The sequence below is a fragment of the Lactuca sativa genome, chromosome 3 (genome assembly GCF_002870075.4).
Source record: "Lactuca sativa cultivar Salinas chromosome 3, Lsat_Salinas_v11, whole genome shotgun sequence".
Classification (NCBI taxonomy): Eukaryota; Viridiplantae; Streptophyta; class Magnoliopsida; order Asterales; family Asteraceae; genus Lactuca; species Lactuca sativa.
Window position 1 is genome coordinate 265,051,381 of NC_056625.2, and position 22,030 is coordinate 265,073,410.

The window sequence follows — 22,030 nt, forward strand, 5'->3', positions numbered from 1 at the left end:
CTTTTTATTTTAATGCGGTGGTTTAATTATCTCTTTATGTGGTTGATCTGGTTGTAGAAAGTAGGGTTTTCTAAGAGTTCTTAGATGATTAGGATCCTAAAGAGTTTAGAGTTTACAAATACCTTTTAGGATCCTAAAGATTTGAGATAAATAATTATTTGATTGGGGTCTGCAAATAGTCAGAACCCTAAGATCTAAAAGAGATAAATTTTGGTTTAAAAAGTAGGAAAACTTTTTGACGAAAAGGATATGATGAAACACTACAAAATATGAGGTAAAAATTACGTTTCTAAAACAACCAAACACCCATTTTGCATTACTAAAACACTTAAAGGTATTTCATATTAAAAACAATTATCAGATTACAATCCCAAAATCTAAAGGTTGTGAAAAATTTGGGTGTATGAGCTGCGATCAAGCCGGATCCTTCTCTTTTGAACTGGAAGTACCTGAAACCATAAACACAACTTTAAGCACAAAGCTTAGTGAGTTCTCTAAATACCACATACCATACATAACCTATGAGTCATACATATCTTAAGTATCCAACAATCAATGGAAGGCAGTATGTTCCACATATAGTCTTGCTATTATGCCATGATGTGTGTAAAACCAACTAGTTTTATTCCTACTTTTCTAATGTAATTTTGACACACAATAGGCGGTGTACCTGTCTAATGTAAGTATAGTTTTCAGTACGCAGGATACCGAACTCAGGGAACGACAATTAAACTAATTACTAAAACAATCTAAAAACAAATAATAAAAGGAGGGGTTTTCCCCTGTTTTGCAAGACTAGAGAACTTCAATTTCTGACTAAAACTCAAACAAAACAACTAACAGCTAGAGAGAAAAAATCAACTAAATTCAATGGTGGATGAGACTTATGCTTAGGTTTGACTCATTTGATCCTATGGTTGATTCTATGAAAAGTGCAATGGATTAATTTATATTGGCTACCGATTAAGATGATTTGGTTCACGTTCGCTATTACTAATCCTTAGAAAACAAATTAATCTAAGCAGTGGTCAGTTGTGTAAATTAGAATTTCCTAGTTTATTTATTCAGATTAAGTAAGACTTGTAGTGGTAAACTAAATTAGTCCTTTAATTAGCCTCTTGCTAATGGTTCGTCATACAAGCTCACACATTAATTTTTCTATTTTCTATTAACCCTAGTTTCACGTTCGCTATTCCTAAGCATATAAAAGTGTTTTCACATGCATCATATGAGGTTAGCAATTAAGAGATGGTCATGCAACTTAATCACATGTTAATTAACAGAAAATAGTTGTAATTAACACTTAAGGTTCTTTAACAAGCTTAACAAAACATTATTACCAACAAAAACTAATCCTACTCATAAATCAACACATAGTCACAAATTTGTCTTCCCTAAACAGAAGATATATGTTCTAGTTCATGATTAAAACGGTAAAAAGCTCAAAAACACAATCTGATAACTCAAACATGTTTTGGAAACTAGATTTAGTAAAGAATAAATTGATTTTGCCTTAATTTTCCTCCAAAAGTGGATCTAGGTTGATTCTCTGACTTCTCACACTCCAGAAGAATTCTTATTCGCGGCTTTCTCTCCAAGGACTTCTTATAAAAATCGGCCCGACTCTGCTTCAAGAACCTTCATGGGAACTCGTCGAGTCACAGCCTGACTCGCCGAGTGCCTTGTGATTTTTGGCTCTTTTTTTCTTTCCTTGATTCCCGAGCTCCCGATAGCTGCTCCTGCTTCCTTTTGCTTCTGAGCACTTCTTTTGGAGTGAAAATATAATTTAAACATAATTAAGCATCTTTTGTTCCATAATTGTAATAAATTAGCCAAAAAGTATTAACATTCTATGTAAAATATATGACTAAGTATACACATATCAAATTACCTCACACTTGACTTTTGCTTGCCCCTAAGCAAAACTGAATTTAAGCATACTAGCATCACATAAAATAACCCTAATCAAACCCAACCATTATACCAGACCTCAACGCATGCATTTGTGTCTAAAATGTTTCATAAAGTACCCTCATACTCTAAATACTAACAAGCCTTATAAACACTCGCCCACTTCTTTTGAAAAATGCTCACTTTATGCATCCCTCCGAATCAATCCTTAGAAAACTTTCTTAACCTCAAGGTATTTTTGTAAAGCTACCCAAGCATACATAATCTAAAAGATTAGAACTTTTTTCGATACCACTATGGAGCTCTTTGGAATTCTTCACTTTTTGATAATTTGTCTTTGATGTCTTTGAATTCATCACCTTTTGATTTTCGGTATCTTCAACTTTTTGATTCTTCAGAATTTTGATCTTTTGATCTTCACTTTGATTGCTCCAAAATTCTTACAACTTTTCTTGTAATTTCTCTCTCTTTTTTTACATGTATTTCTCAACTTTTCACTCAAAACCTACATGCTTAAGTAAGGGTGTTTAACTTCAACCCTTATTGGTTAAGATACAAGCCTTCCTGGATAGATTTCTGGTACATGATGCTAAACATATTGCGTCCCTCAAACTAAGCGAGGTTGTGTTATTTTGTCCCATTATTTCACTAGAATAAGTGGGGCCACAAATGCACTATAACGTATTTTGGCTCAACTAAGCATTTGGGTTCTTATAGGATCATTAAACATAATACCAACATGCAATTCTAATTGCTTTACCAAATTTTCTAAATTAAGTCTTAGCAATTTGTATGCAATTTTTTTTAACAAAATTAAGCCTAATTTAAGATTCTAAGTTAACTAATGTAACCAACCCCTACCCCACACTTAATTTATGCAATACCCCCATTGCGTATTATGCATGATAAAGAACAATAAAATAAAGAGGGAATTGGAACCAACTCCCCTGGGATAATAGTGACGAGGTTGGTCTTCTTGATGTTGAGCTCCATCTTCAATCGACTTTAGACATGGAAACAATTCATCCATGCCTTGATTGTCATATCTTGTGTGGTAAACAGCTCTAAAAATGCAGGAAAAACTCTAGGAAATCTGCAGGAATTATACTTCATAAGTGCAGCCAATTGCCATGTGAAATAATATCAAATGATAAGATGAGATGTGGAATTCGTAGCAACCCGTCGTGTTATTGGATAGACTCGTCGAGTTGTAGCGCGAAAATGCAGAATCCAGATTTATACACTGGGACTCGTCGAGTCTTTATGTGCACTTGGCGAGTCCATCGCTGTATAGAAAAAAACTGCTTTCTGCTCCATCAGTTCTGATGTTGTAAATACTTCAAAGTTTGGTTCATGCTAATTGTTTTCCTCCAGTATTTAGATTCTTTTAGACTCTCTTAAACACCAGAATCGATACTTGAACTTCCTTCTCTCTTTCTCCTAGACTCGACATTCTTATCACTCTCGAGACCTTTTGTACTCAACCCTAGCATCCAAATTCTGAAAACAAAACTAAAACAAGTAATCAAGCAATTAAAAATCCTAAAGCTACTTGTTCACATATCAAACATAAGCAAACAAAACAAACCAAAAGAAAACAAATAAAAATTGTTTTTAACACAACCAAAAATAAAAAGGATAATTCATTCTTCTTCTTCTTCATCATCCTCTTCATCATCATCCATTCCCCCACTTTCACCAGCTTCGGTCCTCCTTGCATCAATCCGCTCCTACCATGTTGAAATGTATGGGTAATTACCCCCATCAATGTGCGGGAGTTGGAAGTGATTAAAAAGCTGAATATGGGACTGGTTGCCAAAGTTTATCCCCCTCGCCATATCATTTTGGAGCCGCCTCATTTCCGCATTGTACCAATCCATAGGTACATCATCATCGACCGGGATCACCAGTGGGTCATCTTGAGCTTCCCGTTGGCGTCTCCTCACCCTCCTTCCGGGTCCTCGGGTGCTAGCACCGGGTCATTATGAGGAATAATGTAGGTTCCTCCACCATACTCTTCAACCATCCTCGCCCTCCTAACACACATAGTACTAAAAGGAGGGGTTGAAACCTCCATCAACGTGTCCCAAGCTCCCACATTTGCAACCCATAAGACTTGGCTAGGCGGGTCACGAACATCCCACCATTTATCTTTGAAGTCTTCCTTTCTTTAACCGCCCCTCGCTCAAATATGCAGCCATACAATAAGGGATACAACAAAAAGTGTTTGGAGTGATAATACTCCACAAGTAAAACACGTCTAAACTAGGGACCTTGTCATCGTCTTTTCTTTGGTTGATAGTGCTCAAGATGAGGCGATAGATAAGTCGATGGGTGGGTGACCGTATACTCCCCTCTTAAGCAGATTTTGCAACATAAACATTGTTGGCTATAGTGTTCCACCAAAGGTCACCCTTGACTCCATCCGGAAAAACTTGATGGCAAAGCTCCAGAAACGTTCCGAACGCAACAGTATTGACCAGTTGTTGGTCATAAATCCCCAGTCTCCATGATAACTCCACTATACTGCATTGGCGGTATACCCCTCCAAGGTAAAATGTGATGTTCCCCGGATTGTAATTGTCATTTCCTACCCGAAAAGAAACCATGGAGAAAAACTCCCAACATAGTTCTTGGTACACCGACTCATAGATCCTAAATAGCCGGTTCCACCCGTCACATGTAATAGAGACTCCATTTTGATTGAACATTTGGACTAATTAGGGAGCTAACTCCTCTTTGTACCGTACTCTCCCAATCCACTCCCAATCATTCGGATTGGGTACATATATATCTTTCTTTTTTAGTTCTTCCAACTTCTTTCTCCACCTCCTCATTGTAGAATCAGAATCTATACGTGGGAAAGTTAACCAAGGGTGAGAATCTCGGGTTCCACAGAAGCTTTTCCCCATTCTGAACATGTTTCCTGGATACATAAATAAAACAAAAACCAGAAAAGCACCAAAACATTAAAAACAAAAACCATAAATGCCAAAGTATGCTAACTTCTGGCATCACAACTGGACTCGTAGAGTCCATGAACAGACTCGGCGAGTCCTTTGAACACTCTGAGTCCAAAGTATGGGTCTGAACGAATTACTCCATAACGACTCAAAATTTTTCCAAGGTTCCGTCTCAAGATGTCTATTAACTAGTTACTCATCAATAATTTCAACATAAACATCCTATTTAAGCAAAAATTTAACAACCCTAAAAATCTAAATCTTTTCAAACCGAACTTTCAACAAATTAGGGGCATAAAACATTTAAAGGTTAAACCTTTAACAAAATTAAGGGAGAATAATGTTACCTTGCTTGAAGATTTTGGGGAAAATAGAAGAAAATAAAGATGAAAGCTAGAGGGAAGAGAGGCACGTCGAGTGGGGCGGCTGCTGTGTAAATGAGAGTAATGTTTCAAAATAGGGTAAAAACCCTAATTTTACCGGATTGTAAAAAAATTATTTTTTCGGTAAATAGTATCGAACTCGTCGAGTAGGTGTACAGACTCGGCGAGTCCGGTTGCGTAGTCAAAGTCTCCAGATTCGTATGGAATCGTCGAGTAGATACCTAACTCGGCGAGTCGGTTAAGCTGTTTGTAAAACATAAATTTTTTTCCTAAAAACTTTATTAAAATCTTTCCACACCCCACACTCAGGCCTTGCTTGTCCCCAAGCAATCATTTGTAGACAATTAGGAAGAATTTGAAAGAAAAATCCTAAGAAAACCAAACAAAAACGAAAATAAAATGAGAAAAGAAAGAAAACTCTCGTAACGGGTTGCCTCCCGTTAAGCGCTTCTTTTTGAGGAGTCGTTAGCTAGACTCCTTCCCGCTCTATGTTGCTGCGGTTTCCTCCAAGTCCAGCCTTTCTTCAATTCTTTCATCTTGCGACATTCCTTCTTCGTATCTCTTAACTCGATGCCCATTAACTTTAAAACTTGACCCGTCTTTGCTCCATAACTCAACCACTCCATATGGATAAACATGTTTTACTGAAAAAGGCCCGGTCTAACGAGTGCATAATTTTACCGGAAAAAGTTTAAGTCTTGAATTGTATAATAGCACTTTTTGTCCTTCCTCAAACTCTTTATTTCCTTTCAACCTTGCATCATGCCATCTTTTGGTCTTGTCCTTATAAATCAATGAGTTAGTATAAGACTCATTCCTCAATTCTTCTAAAGCATTCATTTGCAAGAGTCGATTTCATGCTACTCATGTGGCTCAAAATTGCATGTTTTCAAAGGCCAATAAGCTTTATGCTCAAGTTCCTCGGGTAAATGACAATTTTCCATACACTAATCTATATGGTGTGGTTCCAATGGGTGTTTTAAATGCGGTCCTAAATGCCCAAAGTGCATCATCCAATTTATCCACCCAATCTTTTCTATTGTGCCCCACCGATTTTTCCAAAATTCTTTTTAGCGCCCTATTTGTAATTTTAGTTTTCCAATTTGATTGTGGATGATAAGGTGTTGAAAATCTATGACGCACCCCATATTTTTGCAACACTTTTGCTAGTTGGTCATTAGCAAAGTGGGTTCCCAGATCACTAATTACTGCTTTAGGCACTCCAAATCTTGAAAATAATTTCTTTAAAAATTTCACCACCACTCTTGCATCATTAGTTGATAATGCTTGTGCTTCCGCCCACTTTGACATGTAATCCACCACCACTAGTATATATTTGTTGCCTTTGGATGAAGGAAAGGGTCCCATGAAATCTATACCCCAAACATCAAAAAACTCACATACTTGAATATTTAATTGGGGCATTTCATTCCTTACCGATATATTCCCCGTTCATTGGCAAACATCACATTCTTTCACGTAGGTAGCAGCATCTCTGAAAATAGTAGGCCAATAAAAACCAACATCAAACACTTTTTTAGCAGTGTATTGTACCCCATGATGTCCTCCAGCAGGTACATTGTGGCAATGCTCTAATATGTCTCTACTTTCTTTGCCAAACACACATCTTCTTATTATTCCATCTACACAACTTCTAAAAAGATAAGGCTCATCCCAAAAATAATATGTAATTTCGGAAAAGAATTTCTTCTTTTATTGATGGGTAAGGTCTTTTTTTAGGTAATTGCCAGCCAAATAATTTGCAATGTCTGCATACCACGGATCTTCATCCACAAACATCATCAAATATTCTTCCGGCAAGCTATCTCCAATACCCATGTTGTCTTTATCTTCCCTTTCCGGATTCTCTAGTCTAGATAGGTGGTCAGCAGTTACATTCTCCATCCCCTTTTTATCCTTGATTTCGATGTCAAATTCTTGAAGTAAAAGCACCCATCAGATCAATCTTGGCTTTGCATCCTGCTTGGAAAACAAGTACTTAATAGCAGAGTGGTCAGTAAAAACAGTGGCATTTGATAAAATAAGATAAGGGCGGAATTTGTCAAAAGCATACATCACGGCTAGTAATTCTTTTTCGGTTGTGGTGTAATTTTCTTGGGCCGGATTCAAAGTCTTGCTTGCATAATAAATGCGTCGAAAGTGCTTATCAACCCTTTGGCCAAGTACGGCTCCTAATGCAAAGTCACTTGCATCACACATTATTTCATAGGGCAAGTTCCAATTCGGGGCAATAATGATCGGAGCATTAGTTAATTTTTCTTTCAAAATTTGAAAAGCCTCTAGACACACTTTATTAAAATGAAATGGTGCATCTTTTAAAAGTAATTGAGTTAGAGGTCAAGTTATTTTAGAAAAATCCTTTATAAAATGGCGGTAAAAACTCGCGTGGCCTAAAAAACTCCTAATGCCCTTCACATTAGTTCGTGAATGTAATTTAGCAATTGTATCAATTTTTGCTCGATCAACCTCAATTCACGCTTTGGATACCTTGTGCCCCAAGACTATACCCTCTTTAACCATAATGTGACATTTTCCCAATTGAGAACTAAATCGGTTTTTCCGCACCTAGCAAGCATCAAGTCAAGGTTAGCAAGACAATCATGAAAACAAGATCCAAAAATAGAAAAATAGTCCATAAATACTTCCATAAACTTTTCCACCATGTCATGGAAAATTGCCATCATGCATCTTTGAAAGGTCGCAGCTGCATTTCACAACCCAAAATGCATGCGTCGATAGGCAAAAGTCCCACTTGGGCAAGTGAAAGTAGTCTTTTCTTGGTCGATTAGGTTTATGGGTATTTGGAAGTAACCCGAAAATCCGTCTAAGAAACAATAATAGCTATGGCTGGACAATCTTTCAAGCATTTGATCAATAAAAGGTAAAGGAAAATGGTCTTTATGAGTGGCATCGTTTAGGTTTCGATAATCGATGCACACTCGCCAACTAGTTACCGTTCGGGTCGGAATAAGCTCGTTCTTTTCGTTTGTCACTACCGTCATCCCGCCTTTCTTGGGCACCACTTGAATAGGACTAAGCTATGGGCTATCGGAAATAGAATAAATAATCCCCGCATCTAAAAGTTTGACCACTTCCTTCTTGACCACTTCTTGCATGTTCGGGTTCAATCTCGTTTGATGTTGCACTACTGGCTTCGCCCCTTCTTCCAGGTTGATCTTATGAGAGCAATAAGAAGGGCTTATTCCCTTGATATCGGTGTTACTCCATGCAATGGCACTCTTTCTCTTCTTTAGGACATGGACTAATTCTTATTTTTCAGATTTGGAGAGGCCAAAAGCTATAATAACTGGTTTTTGATCACCTTATTCAAGAAACGCATACTCTAAATGATCCGGTTGAGTTTTAAGGTCTGATTTCCTATTTTGTACACTGGACACGTTGATTCTAGACTAAAATTGTCGCCTGATCATGAATTCTCGTAGGGACTCGTCGAGTCTGTTGTATCGACTCGGCGAGTCGAGCTTCATGCACTTATGATTAAATCATTGTAGCCAACTTCTTCTGGCAGTCTCTGTATCTTTTTCAGGTCCCCTTCAGCATCAAAATCTTCTTCAAAAGAAATGGTGGAACTTCTCAACTTGTCCTCGTTCCAATCTTCTATTAATTCGTCCATCATATCTACCGAGAATGTTGTATCATCACTAAAACTTGCATGCTTCATTTCTTGATCTAATCCAAATGTCACTGATTCGTCTCCCACCCGAAGAGTGAGTTTGGAATCTCGCATATCTACTATAGCACTCGCGGTGTTGAGGAAAGTTCTTCCAAGTATGATCAGGACTTAAGGATCCGCTTCCATGTCTAGAAATATGAAATCCGCGGGGAACACGAACTTATCAACTTTTACCAATAGTTCCTCGCATATTCCCCTTGGAAATGTCACCGTTTTATTAGCTTAGTGTATTGCCATTCGAATTGGCCTTTGCTCCGGAAGGTCTAATTTCTTAAAGAATGAATATGGCATGAGATTTACATTTTCCCCTGAATCCGCTAACACGTGTATAGTTTCCAAAATTTCGAATTGACAAGGTAATGTCAAACTACGTGGGTCACCTTTCTTTTTAGGCATTTTGTTCAACATGGCGGCTGAACAATTTTCATTGAGAACTACGTCTTTTACTTCTTCCATCTTTTTTCTACTTGTGAGGAGTTCCTTTAAGAAGTTAGCATACTTTGGCATTTGTGCAACCGCCTCGATGAAGGGCATGTTAATTTGAAGAGCTTTGATGTGTTCCAGGAATTTTTGATAATCAATATCATGCTTATCTTGTCTAGCTCGGCTTCGAAATGGTAATGGAGGCTGATAAGGTTTAACAGAAGGCAATTTTTTCGATTCAAGTGGGGGACTCATCGATTCCATGTCCTCGACTCGGCGAGTCGTGTTGGGTTTTTGCGGTTTCTGCTTTTCTGCCTCCTCTTTCACCAGTTTGGGGGTCCTCTTTCTGAATGGGGATCAGAGTAGTAATAATCTTCCCACTCCTAGTCGTCATGATATTTATGTGTCCACCTCTCAGATTATTTTCGGTATTACTAGGAAGCCCACCCAGTTGTCTTTCGTTTATTTGTAGTGCAAGTTAGCCTAGTTGTTTTTCAACGTTCAGAATAGATGCTTGCTGATTCCTAAGCATGGCTTGTTGATCTATCATCATGGTTTGATGTTCTCTAATCATGCCTTGTTGCTCCCTTAACATATTTCGTTGTTCTTTCATTGCAACATCGGTATCATTGTGTCTCTTCTCGGATGCAGCTGCAAATCTCGTGAGCATGTCTTCAAAATCTGATTTCTTTTCTTGTACCGGTTCCTCCTTTTGATAAAAGCCTCTATCTTTTTGTTTGTACTTTTCCTCCTTTTCCTTTTTATACTCATCATACGGAAGCCAATCCTTCTTGGGTTTTCGCCAGTTGTCATCGTACCTATCACCACTTGAATAACACACTTGTGCTTTCCGGTTCCCGATTTCGTCAAGATCACAATCTTTAGTTAGATGAGGCCCTTTGCAATTCTCACATCCCACCCGGATAGTGTGGATGGATTGGTCCATCTTGTCATTCTTTGATCCAAACTATCTAACTTAGCCATCATTTCCGCCATGCTATCATTAACTGATTTCACCACCCCCAACTTAATTCATTCCTTGGGTTATGATATTCTCTAGAGTGTTTAGAGAATTATTCAATTAACTCTTTTATCAGTGGGGGTGCTTTCTTCGTGAGCGGTCCTTGCAAGTCAAGAAGTTGCCTTGTGGTCACATTTACTCCATCATAGAAAATGGAGACTTCTTGTTGGCTATTAAGATCATGATGCGGGCAATTCCTTAGTAAACCTTTGTATCTCTCCCACGCCTCGTATAAGGATTATCCAGCTTGTTGCTCAAAGTTGGCAATGGATTTTTTCAATTCGGCTATCTTTGAGGGAGGAAAAAGTTGATCAATGAATTCTTCCTTCATTTTAGCCCATGTAGTGATGGATCCTGGTGGTAGTGATTTGAGCCAATCCTTTGCAGCACCCTTGAATGTAACTGGAAGCATACGAAGCAGCACAGTTTCGCGATGCACATTTGTAACATTAAAATAATTAGCTACATCGTTGACCTCATCCAAATGCTTGTAGGCGTCTTCATGATCTTTCCCGTTGAAGGGCATTTCCTTAAGTTGAGCAAGTATATGGCCGTTTAGTTCGAAAGTGGCAGTAGCGGGAATGACGGGTTGCACAAGTCTCGGGCCGGTATCGTCACGTATCCTCTTCTTCCATTCTCCCATAGGAACTTCATCGATGTTAGCCATGGGGTTAGCTGGTTCGCCTTCAAAGTCGCTTTCTTCTTCGGAAGTAGAGTCGTAATCGTACTCGATCTCGGCTTCTTTTGTATTATCTTCAAAATTTTCTAATTTACTTCCTTCGCTTTGTTGACTGTTGGCCTCACCTACTTTATTTTCCTGTTTCTTCCTAAAAACTGATTTGAGGTCTTTGAACGTCGATTTCTTTGGCGGGTGATTGTCTTCAATTACTTTATCCTTGTTTTTCTTAAGTGCGGATTCCGGGTCTTCAAATGGAGGGACCAAAGGTGTGTTGGATCCTCAGTTCATGTAAACTTGAAATCAAAACAAAAAACACGCGTGAAAAGAACAAAACAAAAAATAAAACAAAAAAAAGTAATTTCCTATTCAGCTATGGAATCGTCGAGTCTATTCGTAGGTACTCGGCGAGTTCACTGCCCAAACAAAATTTTTTTGAAACAAATTTCCTAAAAGGTGAAAACTAAAAATTATTGCTAATACCTAATCTACTTAAAACAGTAAGTTTGTGCAAGTCAAATCTTACACAAAGGATCGATAACAATAGCAATCAATTTAAATTTAGAACCGTTCCCCGACAACGGCGCCAAAAACTTGATGTGTGTAAAACCAACTAGTTTTATTCCTACTGTTCTAATGTAAATTTGACACACAATAGGCAGTGTACCTATCTAATGTAAGTAAAGTTTTCAGTAAGCAGGATATCGAACTCAGGGAACGATAATTAAACTAATTACTAAAACTATCTAAAAACAAATAATAAAAGGAGGGGTTTTCTCTAGTTTTGCAAGACTAGAGAACTTAAATTTCCGACTAAACTCAAACAAAACAATTAACAGCTAGAGAGCAAAAATCAACTAAATTCATTGGTGGAAGAGACTTTTGCTTGGGTTTGACTTATTTGATCCTATGGTTGATTCTATGAAAAGTTTAATGGATTAATTTATATTGGCTACCGATTAAGATGATTAGGTTCACGTTCGCTATTACTGATCCATAGAAAACAAATTAATCTAAGCAGTGGCCAGTTGTCTAAATTAGAATTTCCTAGTTTATTTATTCGGATTAAGTAAGACTTGTAGTGGTAAACTAAATTGGTCCTTCAATTAACCTCTTGCTGATGGTTCGTCATACAAGCTCACACATTAATTTTTCTATTTTCTATTAACCCTAGTTTCGCGTTTGCTATTCCTAAGCATATAACAATGTTTTCACATGCATTATATGAGGTTAGCAATTAAGAGATGGTCATGCAACTTAATCACATGTTAATTAACAAAAAATAGTTGTAATTAACACATAAGGTTCTTTAACAAGCTTAACAAAACATTATTACCAACAAAAACTAATCCTACTCATAAATCAACACATAGTCACAAATTTGTCTTCCCTAAATAGAAGATATATGTTCTAGTTCATGATTAAAACAGTAAAAAGCTCAAAAAAACAATCTAATAACTCAAACATGTTTTGGAAACTAGATTTAGTAAAGAATAAATTGATTTTGCCTTAATTTTCCTCCAAAAGTGGATCCAGGTTGATTCTCCGACTTCTCACGCTCCAGAAGAACTCGTATTCGCAGCTTTCTCTCCAAGGACTTCTTAAAAAAATCGGGTGTCAATATGGAAGTCTGCTTTTATAGATCAGAGGCGACTCGTCGAGTCTAGGTACAGACTCGCCGAGTCCCTCATTAAATCCCCATGTCTGGCAAGTCAAAGATTCCTCTGTTCGAGAACCTTCGTGGGAACTCGTTGAGTCACAGCCCGACTCGCCGAGTGCCTTGTGATTATTGGTTCTTTTCTTCTTTCCTTGATTCCCGAGCTCCCGACAGCTGCTCCTGCTTCCTTTTGCTTCTGAGAACTTCTTTTGGACTAAAAATATAATTTAAACATAATTAAGCATTTTTTGTTCCATAATTGTAATAAATTAGCCAAAAGTATTAACATTTTATGAAAATTATATGACTAAATATGCACATATCATGCCACGTGCCGTATCATGGTTTTCCTTGCCAGGCCGGGGACCAAAACCATGGGTCTTATAGACACGTGCCAGGAGCCACCTCCTGGTCTTCCATGCAAGCATCACAAACACAACTAGCATGAAATCTACAACTACTTATCTACATAACTTCCAGAGTCCAAACTATGGTCTTGCATATAGAATTGCCAGGTGCCACCCACTGGTCTTTCATACAAATGCCAAGGGCCTCCCCTGGTCTTCCTACAATACATCAACCAATAGGGCCGACATTGGTGCCTTCAACCCATAGAATAATGAGGAGACTCACCTCGCACTGCTGAATCACACTAATAAACGTTGATAGTTGGTCCGCCAGTCCCCCGAACTATCAATATCAAATAACACCCAATTAACAATTGGAATCGAATCTATATCCTTCAATCCATACTTAGGGTAAAAAGACCATTTTACCCCTTATCTAGCTTGACCCAAGACTAAGGCCTAAACCTACAATCCAAAAGGCCCAAACATGACCCAAAATATCCCATGGTCAACCTGACGAAACTTCTGGACAAAGTCAAAGTCAATAGTCCATGTTGACCGAACACACCGTGTTGCCCCTTGGACACACCGTGTTCTGCCAACATCCAGTTAGTTAGGAAAAATACCGGAAACACGTCGTGTTGTCCCTAGAACATGCTGCGCTCATCCGAGATTCAACAACTTAATACATTAAGTTGTTTCCTCTGATTCCAAACTCCAAAGCTCAGATCTAGTCCACAACATAGTCTAGAAGGATAAAGCTTCCAACTTTATCCATTGGTACTGCCCAAATAGGTTCAAACTAAATCCATAAAGCTTAATAATGCAAGAGCTTAACCAACAAGCACTTAATCCTCCATGTTCGAAGTCCATCCTTTCCAGAAGTGGTTCAAACACCAAAACCAACCCCAAAGTCGGTGCTTTACAGACATACATGTCCAATGCATGTCTTGAACCCGAATTAGGTCAAAATGGGGACTCATGACCTAATATCTATGCATGACATCAAAACTTGATTATACTCTAGATCCAAAACACTACTAACTCCTCTTGACCTGGAAATTCATAAAGTTGCCAACTTTATGAGATCTACCCATTCCATCATTCAAATATAAGAAGCTAAAGGAACAAAACTCAAGATCTAACAACTTGGAATGATAAATCAAGTCTTGAACACTTAGAAAGGTCAGTGACAAAGTGGAGAGTGGGGACTTGCATGCTTGATCTTTGCTTCCTTTTTCCTCCTTCTTCCTTCTTAGCTTCAAAAAGCACCAAACTAGCTCTAAAAATGGAGGAAGATGATTAGGTTTTCTTTCAGGGCTTGAGGGGATGACGATGGACAAACCGTAGCCTTATTATTCCTTTAAATAGGGAGAAAAAACCCGAAAGATTTGGGTTTTCATTCCAACCGTCAACCCGCCGTGTTCCAAGAGGCAACACGCCGTGTTTACCTTAATGAATGCTACGTTTTTCTTATCTAGACACTATAACATCCATAAAATTCAAGCCAATTTTAAAACTTTTTAAAGAGTTCAAAAACCTTTAATAATTACAAAATGTTTTCAAATAGTTTCATATCAAAGTATCCTAGAAATCAAGATCATAAAAATGTGAGGAGGTGCACAATCACGCCTTCGCCTTCCCGTGATCATATGAAGTACCTGAAACAAAATCCAAAACTGTAAGCCCGAAGCTTAGTGAGTGCCCCTAAAATACCCATACACACAACAATATATATATATATATATATATATATATATATATATATATATATATATATATATATATATATATATAATCACAAATAGCATACTATGGGTCCAATCAACCATCGGGTTGGAATACCCCAGGCCCTCAACCATCGGGTTGGAATGCCAACATACTATGGGTCCAATCAACCATCGGGTTGGATTACCCCTGACCCTCAACCACCGAGTTGGAATGCCAACATACTAGGGGTTCAATCAACCATCAAGTTGGAATACCTCCAGCCCACAACCATCGGGTTGGAATGCCAACATACTATAGGTCTAATCAACTATCGGGTTGGAATACCCCCACCCTCAACCATTGATTTGGAATGTCAACATATTATGGGTCCAATCAACCATTGGGTTGGAATACCCCCGACCCTCAACCATCGGGTTAGAATGCCAACATAATATGAGTCCAATCATCCTTGGGATGGGATACTCTCGCTACCAATCAAATATGTGCACCTATATCAGGTAATCATATAATAGTCTAGAGAGACAACATACTAGTGTCCAATCATCCACATGATGGAATACCCTTAACTACCAATCAAACATGTGCACATATAATAGGTAATCACATAACAGTCTACAAACAATCAAACTGATCTACAGATCTCTAATCATAGCAACATCCTATCTACCAGGATACCGATCTAACCGATCTCACTAATAACAAAGCAGGATAACAATCCAAAGGGCCGATCTTGGTGCCTTTGACCCTTGAGTATAATGAGGAAAACTCACCTCATGATGTTGAACTGTAGCGATAAGATCAAGCTCCCGAATCACAACCACGAACTCCACCACCTATAACCACATAGGGCCAAGTTCATCAAAATCCCAAATTACTAGTATACCCTCATAAGTCAAACTTGGTTAACCCTTGGTCAAAGTTAAAGTCAACAGTAAAGGTCAACAGTCCATGTTGACCCAACTCATCGATTCTAGCTCACTGAGTCGTCGAGTTCCTTCAGAACACAAGAAATCGTGAAAACCCTAGTCAGCTCGCCGAGTTTCCAAACAACTCGTCGAGTCCATGCAGTGTCCAGAATGTTGGGAAAACCCTAACCAACTTGTCGAGTTACCTCTCTAACTCACTGAGTTCATGTAAAATCCAGAAGATGGGAAAACCCGTCTCAACTCGTCGAGTTGGCTATCCAACTCATCGAGTCCCTCTAGTCAATTTCTCATTCAGATGCTTTTATGTGAAACCAAAGCTCCAAACTTTAGAGGAGTCCATATATGAAACTATGCTTTTAGAAGAAGGTTTTGGGCATGGAGGATGGCCAAAGCTTCCTAAAGCTTGAGGCTTTATTTCCATAAGGCCTAGAGGAGTCCATATCTGAAACTATGCCCTTGTGACAAGCTCAAATCCGAAAGTAGCTCCATTTTGCACCAAAATGCCCATATTCTCACATAAGAAGGGATCTAATAAATGGAAGGTCAAGGTGAAGAATTTTTACCTTCAAATGCAAGCCAATACGATGTAAATATTGGATCTACAAGCTTCTTCTCGTTCCAAGCTTCATAATCTTCAAGTTTCTTCAACAAATGCACCAAACACACTTTAGCCTCTCACACACTCAAGAATAGGGTTTAGATCGATTAGGGTTGCTTCTGGCCGTCAAAAGGTGGTAAGGAGGCTGGAGGAAAAGATTTAAGATCCTTTAAATAGGGTGCAAATCCTAAAAATTAGGGTTTTCATATTCAGCTCCAACTCGTCGAGTAGGTCCTAAAAGTCACGTTGGTTGGCTACTCTCTACACGACCAGTTGAGGCCTACAACTTGTCGAGTAGGCTTCCTTATTTGCATAAAATCCCTAAAATCCCACTCCTAAAATCGAGATGTTACGACTCTTCCCTACTTAAACTAGGCTATGTCCTTGAAGCCTGTTGCGGCAAACAAATTCGGATAATGCTCTTGCATCACAGCCTCCAGATTCCAAGTCTACTCGGATTCCCTCCGATGTCCCCATTACACCCTTTGTGTGTTTCGGGCGCTCTTCGGCCTAAATATCACTCAGCGATACAACCACCTTCCCATCCAATATGCATCTTTTTGCAACTGCAAGACATGAAAAGTGATGTGAGTCGAACTGAACTCCTACAAATTGTCTATCCTATATGTTACCTTTCTAGCCCTGTCAAAAACCTGATGATCCAAAGTATCGGGGATCTATCTTTCCCCTTTCCTGAAGCGAATCCTTTTGTGCTGACGAGATAATGCATCCTTCAGCTCCCGAAACAACACACATAAACAACTAGCTAACTAGTATGAACACTCATACCTGGCCAATAAGCCTCATACTGGAATACCAGGCATGCCTACGACGGGTCCAATCATCCCTAGTATGGAATACCCTCATATCACGCACATGTTTATCCCAAACGACCCTTGGATATGAATACCAAACACATCAGGTCCAATCAATCATAGGGTCCGGTCATCCTCATGATGGAATACCCTAGATTAGTATACCACTATATACATAACTTTGGTCTGAACCCCTAACTTGAGATCCAAGGACCTATCCTTTCATCTTGCCCAAAATCCTCTGATTCGTCACAACCAGTTACAAATCACCTGAACCTTAACAATACATCCATTCTGAAAGCGCTCCAACAGGAGTGATAAACCATTTTGATCTCTAGGCCCACAACCTCTGACTGGAAGGCTCTTGATAACCTATTGACGTTGTCGTCTTCTTGTCAGTTTCCTAATCCTTCGGCCTGAAGGTACCCACCTTCCTCCATTTTCCAAAAGGCCTAATCAACGGTCCTCACATCACCAACAAGCACCGTAATACTAAAACTCTACCATTCACGATTTCCTTTTGGGACAAGTTGCTACCCAAGGGTTTCTAGGTTCTCCTACATGACTACCAATAGTCCCTACGGACAATCTATAAGTGATTACCCGCAAGCACGGATAATATACTATTCCACAGGTTATTATCACAAAGCAGCATGCTAAATACTAGAACGTAGATCTAACAAAATACACATAGACTCTTCAGCATGACTGGACCGCCTCACCGAGTCTTCAGCCTATCTGGACCATTCTCAGAACCTCCAACATGTCTAGACTACCTCTATGGGACTTCATCCTTTCTGTACTGTTCTCCGGGCATTCGGACTGACTGGTACTCCCCGTTGGCCTTCAGTTTATCCGGGTCGCCCTAGATCTATTGATCACAACCCTGAACTCATCCTGGTGCCCTCTCCATAAATAACCAGCTCTCCCCCATGTAGGAAATTAACCAATACCTACTGGTGGCGAAACCAAAACACGACTTAATCATCCCAACCAAGTATTACCATACTTAATCTACAAAATGATTAACCTTGGAATGAACAACCTACGTGGAAATATCCTCCTGACACGGAGCAACCGAACTTCAAGAGAAGTCTGAATCTCAGCTGAATACTTATGAATTTCCAAATTACAACTACTGACCCTGGAATGGCGATTCTCTACCCTCACTTCTCATCCTCAAATGCCTCCCTAGATCCTAACCATCTACAAACCTTTGATACTAAATTCCCTTGGCCCTCCTATGTCCTAGCGGCTCATGCAGAAGGAAAATGAAAGGTCACAGTACAATCATAAACACTAAGATAAGAGGTAAAGACATACCAGTCGCCACATCAGGTGCTATCCTAGCCTCCTCAGCAGTGAGCTGAAAGGCACATCCACGAGCCCTCGAGGGCTCTGCCCTACCCTAGCTCCCGTCAGCAATCCTCAAGGTAGCCAGCGCTGGAGTCGGTGCTGGCCTGGAAGCTAGCAGGGGACATTGGGCCTTCATGTGGCCCACCTACTTGCAATGGTAACAAAGTCTAACACCAGAACCTGGAGTCTGTTAGCTATAATCCTTTGTGATGTGAACCTTCTTGCCACACTTGTGGCATCCTGAAGAAGATCGACACACCCCATCATGCACCTTGCCGCACTTCCCATAAGTGCGACCCCTCTGACCCTCCTGCATGGAATCAGCAGCCCTAAACCGTTTCGGCGTAGTCTGTGACTACGCCGGAGCCTGCCTCTGCTCCCTCAGCTGAAGCTTAACCTCCAACTCATGCCGCCTGGCGGCCTCCTGTAACTCTAGAAAAGTATCACATCTCTGCATGGATACGAATTGTCTGATGTCCGTCTTGAGCATGCTGAGATATCAGGTCATCTTAGCCTACTTTGAAGCAAACTCAGGGAAAAACATCGCCCTTTCAGTAAATATGCGGGTTGTAAGGGCTAAATTGGTTGTAATTAGTCGAAGTGTCATAGGTCTTCGGATATAGTACAATCTTCGTATTCACTGTAATCTATTTTACTAAGGCACATTAGTCGAAGCTTATTTGTCTAGTCCTTAGTATATTTTTTGTACGCTTTTCTTCTCCTATAAATAGGAGTCTTTACTAGAGTTAGATAGGGTTTTTACAGTCTTGTCTATTTTGCACTCTGTAAACCTTAAAGCGTAATATTGAGCTGAATCAAGATCTTATTTACATCGGTGTTCAATCTTACATACATTTTTGATTTCAAACTCTGATTAATATTCATACTCTATTCTTTGATTCTTCATTTGGTATCAGAGCAGGAATCATATCTCTGATCTGATTTTCACCCTTTCAAAAGTTTTAAATCAATTTTTTTTTGGTTTAAAAGTTTCCGCACTTTTTGAAAAGTGAAAAATTCATTGGATCTAAGTCTGTGATTCGATTCTGCACTTGAATTGTTGAATCGAGTATTCTTCTAGTAATTTCAATTTGAATCAACTAGTTTTCTGTGAAATTCTCAAAGTATCTTCAAAATTTTCAAAGTTTTCTTTCGTACAACAATGGTGTCATTCAATCTTAATTCCATGACTTCATTTTCTCATTTGTTAGGATCATCAACAAAAATTCCAATGCTAATCCCTGAATATTACGATCAACGGGCTTATTGTATGGAGGATTATCTCAATGGTTTGGATGAAGAATTGTGGACTTGTATTTCTGGTAATCTCAATCCTCCATCAAATTTTCAACCACTTGGAGCTTCATCTGGAAGTTTTGGAGTAGAGAATCAAACTGATCGTATGAAAAAGCTGGAGAAGAGATGCATGAGAGAGCTGTGAGGAGCTTTGCCTCCAGTTGTGTACAACTATGTGAGGAGTTGTAAAACTGTAAAGGATATCTGGAACAATCTAAAGGAGAAATTTCAAGGAAGTGAGAAGACAAGAGTTAACTCAGTGAAACAATGCTTGGTTGAACTGAAAGACTTCAGACAGAAAGACAGTGAAACTATTGAGGCATATTACGATCGTCTGAATGAATTAATCTATCGATGCAACCAATATGGAATCACCATATTAGTCATGGAGTTCAATCTTATCTTCGTTATGGGTCTGAGAAAGGAGTGGCGATATGTAAGCATGATGGTTAAAAATCAACAGAGCTTTGATACGTCAACTTTGAATGACGTGTACAATCAGTTAAAATCACACGAAAATGAAGTGAACAAAATTGCTGAAGAAACGAAGGTGAGTTTGGGAGGTCCACTAGCTTTGGTTTCAAAAGTGACTGAGAAAGAAATTCATGAGAAAAGTGATTTTGATGAAGAAGAGGGATTCATCATGAATTCTGATGATGAAGCGATAGCATTTTATTGAAACAATCGTGTCAAAAAGTTCTTCAAAAAGCCATTCAATTCGAAGACTAAGTCAGCTGAGATAAAAGGAAGTTTTGTAAATAAAACTGCAAGTGATGGGAAGTAGAAGGATGAGAAGAAGGATGTGAAGCTTGTTGATGGGAAGATTGAGAAGAAGATGAAGGGAGATGCTGGAGTAGACTGTCACTACTATAATGGGGCTAATCATCTAGCCAATGATTGCATGTTGAGGAAGAAATATGAGAAGAAGAATAAGATAAAAGATGAAGCTTATTATGCTGAAAGACTGGAGGAAGTTCGTTCGAAGGTGAAAAACTTGTCATTGGTTGCCATGGGTGAACAAGAAGATGATGGAACTTATCAGGTCTGGTAATCTGGATCAGATGATGAGGAGATGCGAAATCCAACACACAGAGCAATGTTTGTAAAGATGGAGGAGGAATATGATGAAGGAGCATACGAAGTAAAAGGAAGATGTTTCGTATCAAAGGCTGCAGACAAATATCCAATGACAACAATGGTACGTAATATTCTTGAATCTTTTAATATTCTAGTACATGCTTATAATTATGAATTGGTATCTTTTGATGAAACTGTCACTTATTTTGATTCAATTGTGGTGTCTGCTAGCAATGAGGCTAGGAAGCTTTCTATGCAGTTGTTAGAGACAGAGAATAAGTTAGATTTGAAAAATACGAAAGTAGATTGTTTAGAACTTCAGATTACAAACATTATGGTTGATAGGGATAATTTGTCAAGTGAAATAAAACTGTTGTTAGATCAAAGAAACATTTACTGTAATTCAGGTAAGAGATTGTATGGGAAATTAACATAATTACATCATTCGTGCGAAACAAGCAAAGAACAACATAGAAAATTATTGCCTTTTTTAGCTTACAAAAGTGCTAAGGTAGAAAATATTTCGTATGATTGTGAGAAAGAAATAGCTGAATTTGACAAAGTTCCTGATGATAGATATAGATATGGGATAGTCAAAGTAGATGAATGTATTGATACAACTGAATTAGTTAATATTGTAAATGGTACTTTGACTAAGTTTGAACAAAATTCACATTTTGAAAAAGACTGAAACTTCAACATCTGATTCTCAATCTAATTTTGCTGATATTGAGGATAATTCTGACAATATCAGTGAAATTAGTGAACTTGAGGATGTGGATTGTTCTCAGTTGTCTATTATTATAGTTGCATCATCATCTAAAGGGAAAGAAAAAGTTAATGATTTGTTGGTTAAGATTGATACTAATCAACCCTCAACTTCGAAAGTTTGTGATTTGGACTTCGTGGAAATCAAAGACAGTCAAACAGATGATAGTGATGATGAAAAAGATGAGAAACTTTTGAAGGAAAAGGAATTTTCAAAGGAAGAAGAAATTCCTCGAATTGTAGTTGACCAGGTGTATGGTGATACACAAAAGTACGAAAAAGTGTTGAATGAACAAGGTGCTGACTACCTTGAAACAAATACTGGGGTGTATCCGATTTTCAAGTGTACAAATGATGTTGTTTTCCT

General features: G+C 38.6%; 1 non-coding gene across 1 annotated transcript; it reads left to right on the forward strand.

Annotated features, from left to right (window-relative positions):
* Positions 1–10,592: 10,592 nt before the first annotated feature.
* LOC111919156 (small nucleolar RNA R71) lies at positions 10,593–10,699 on the forward strand. The gene has a single exon (XR_002859413.1). It is a non-coding gene; the product is annotated as a small nucleolar RNA R71 (small nucleolar RNA).
* The last annotated feature ends 11,331 nt before the right edge of the window (positions 10,700–22,030 follow it).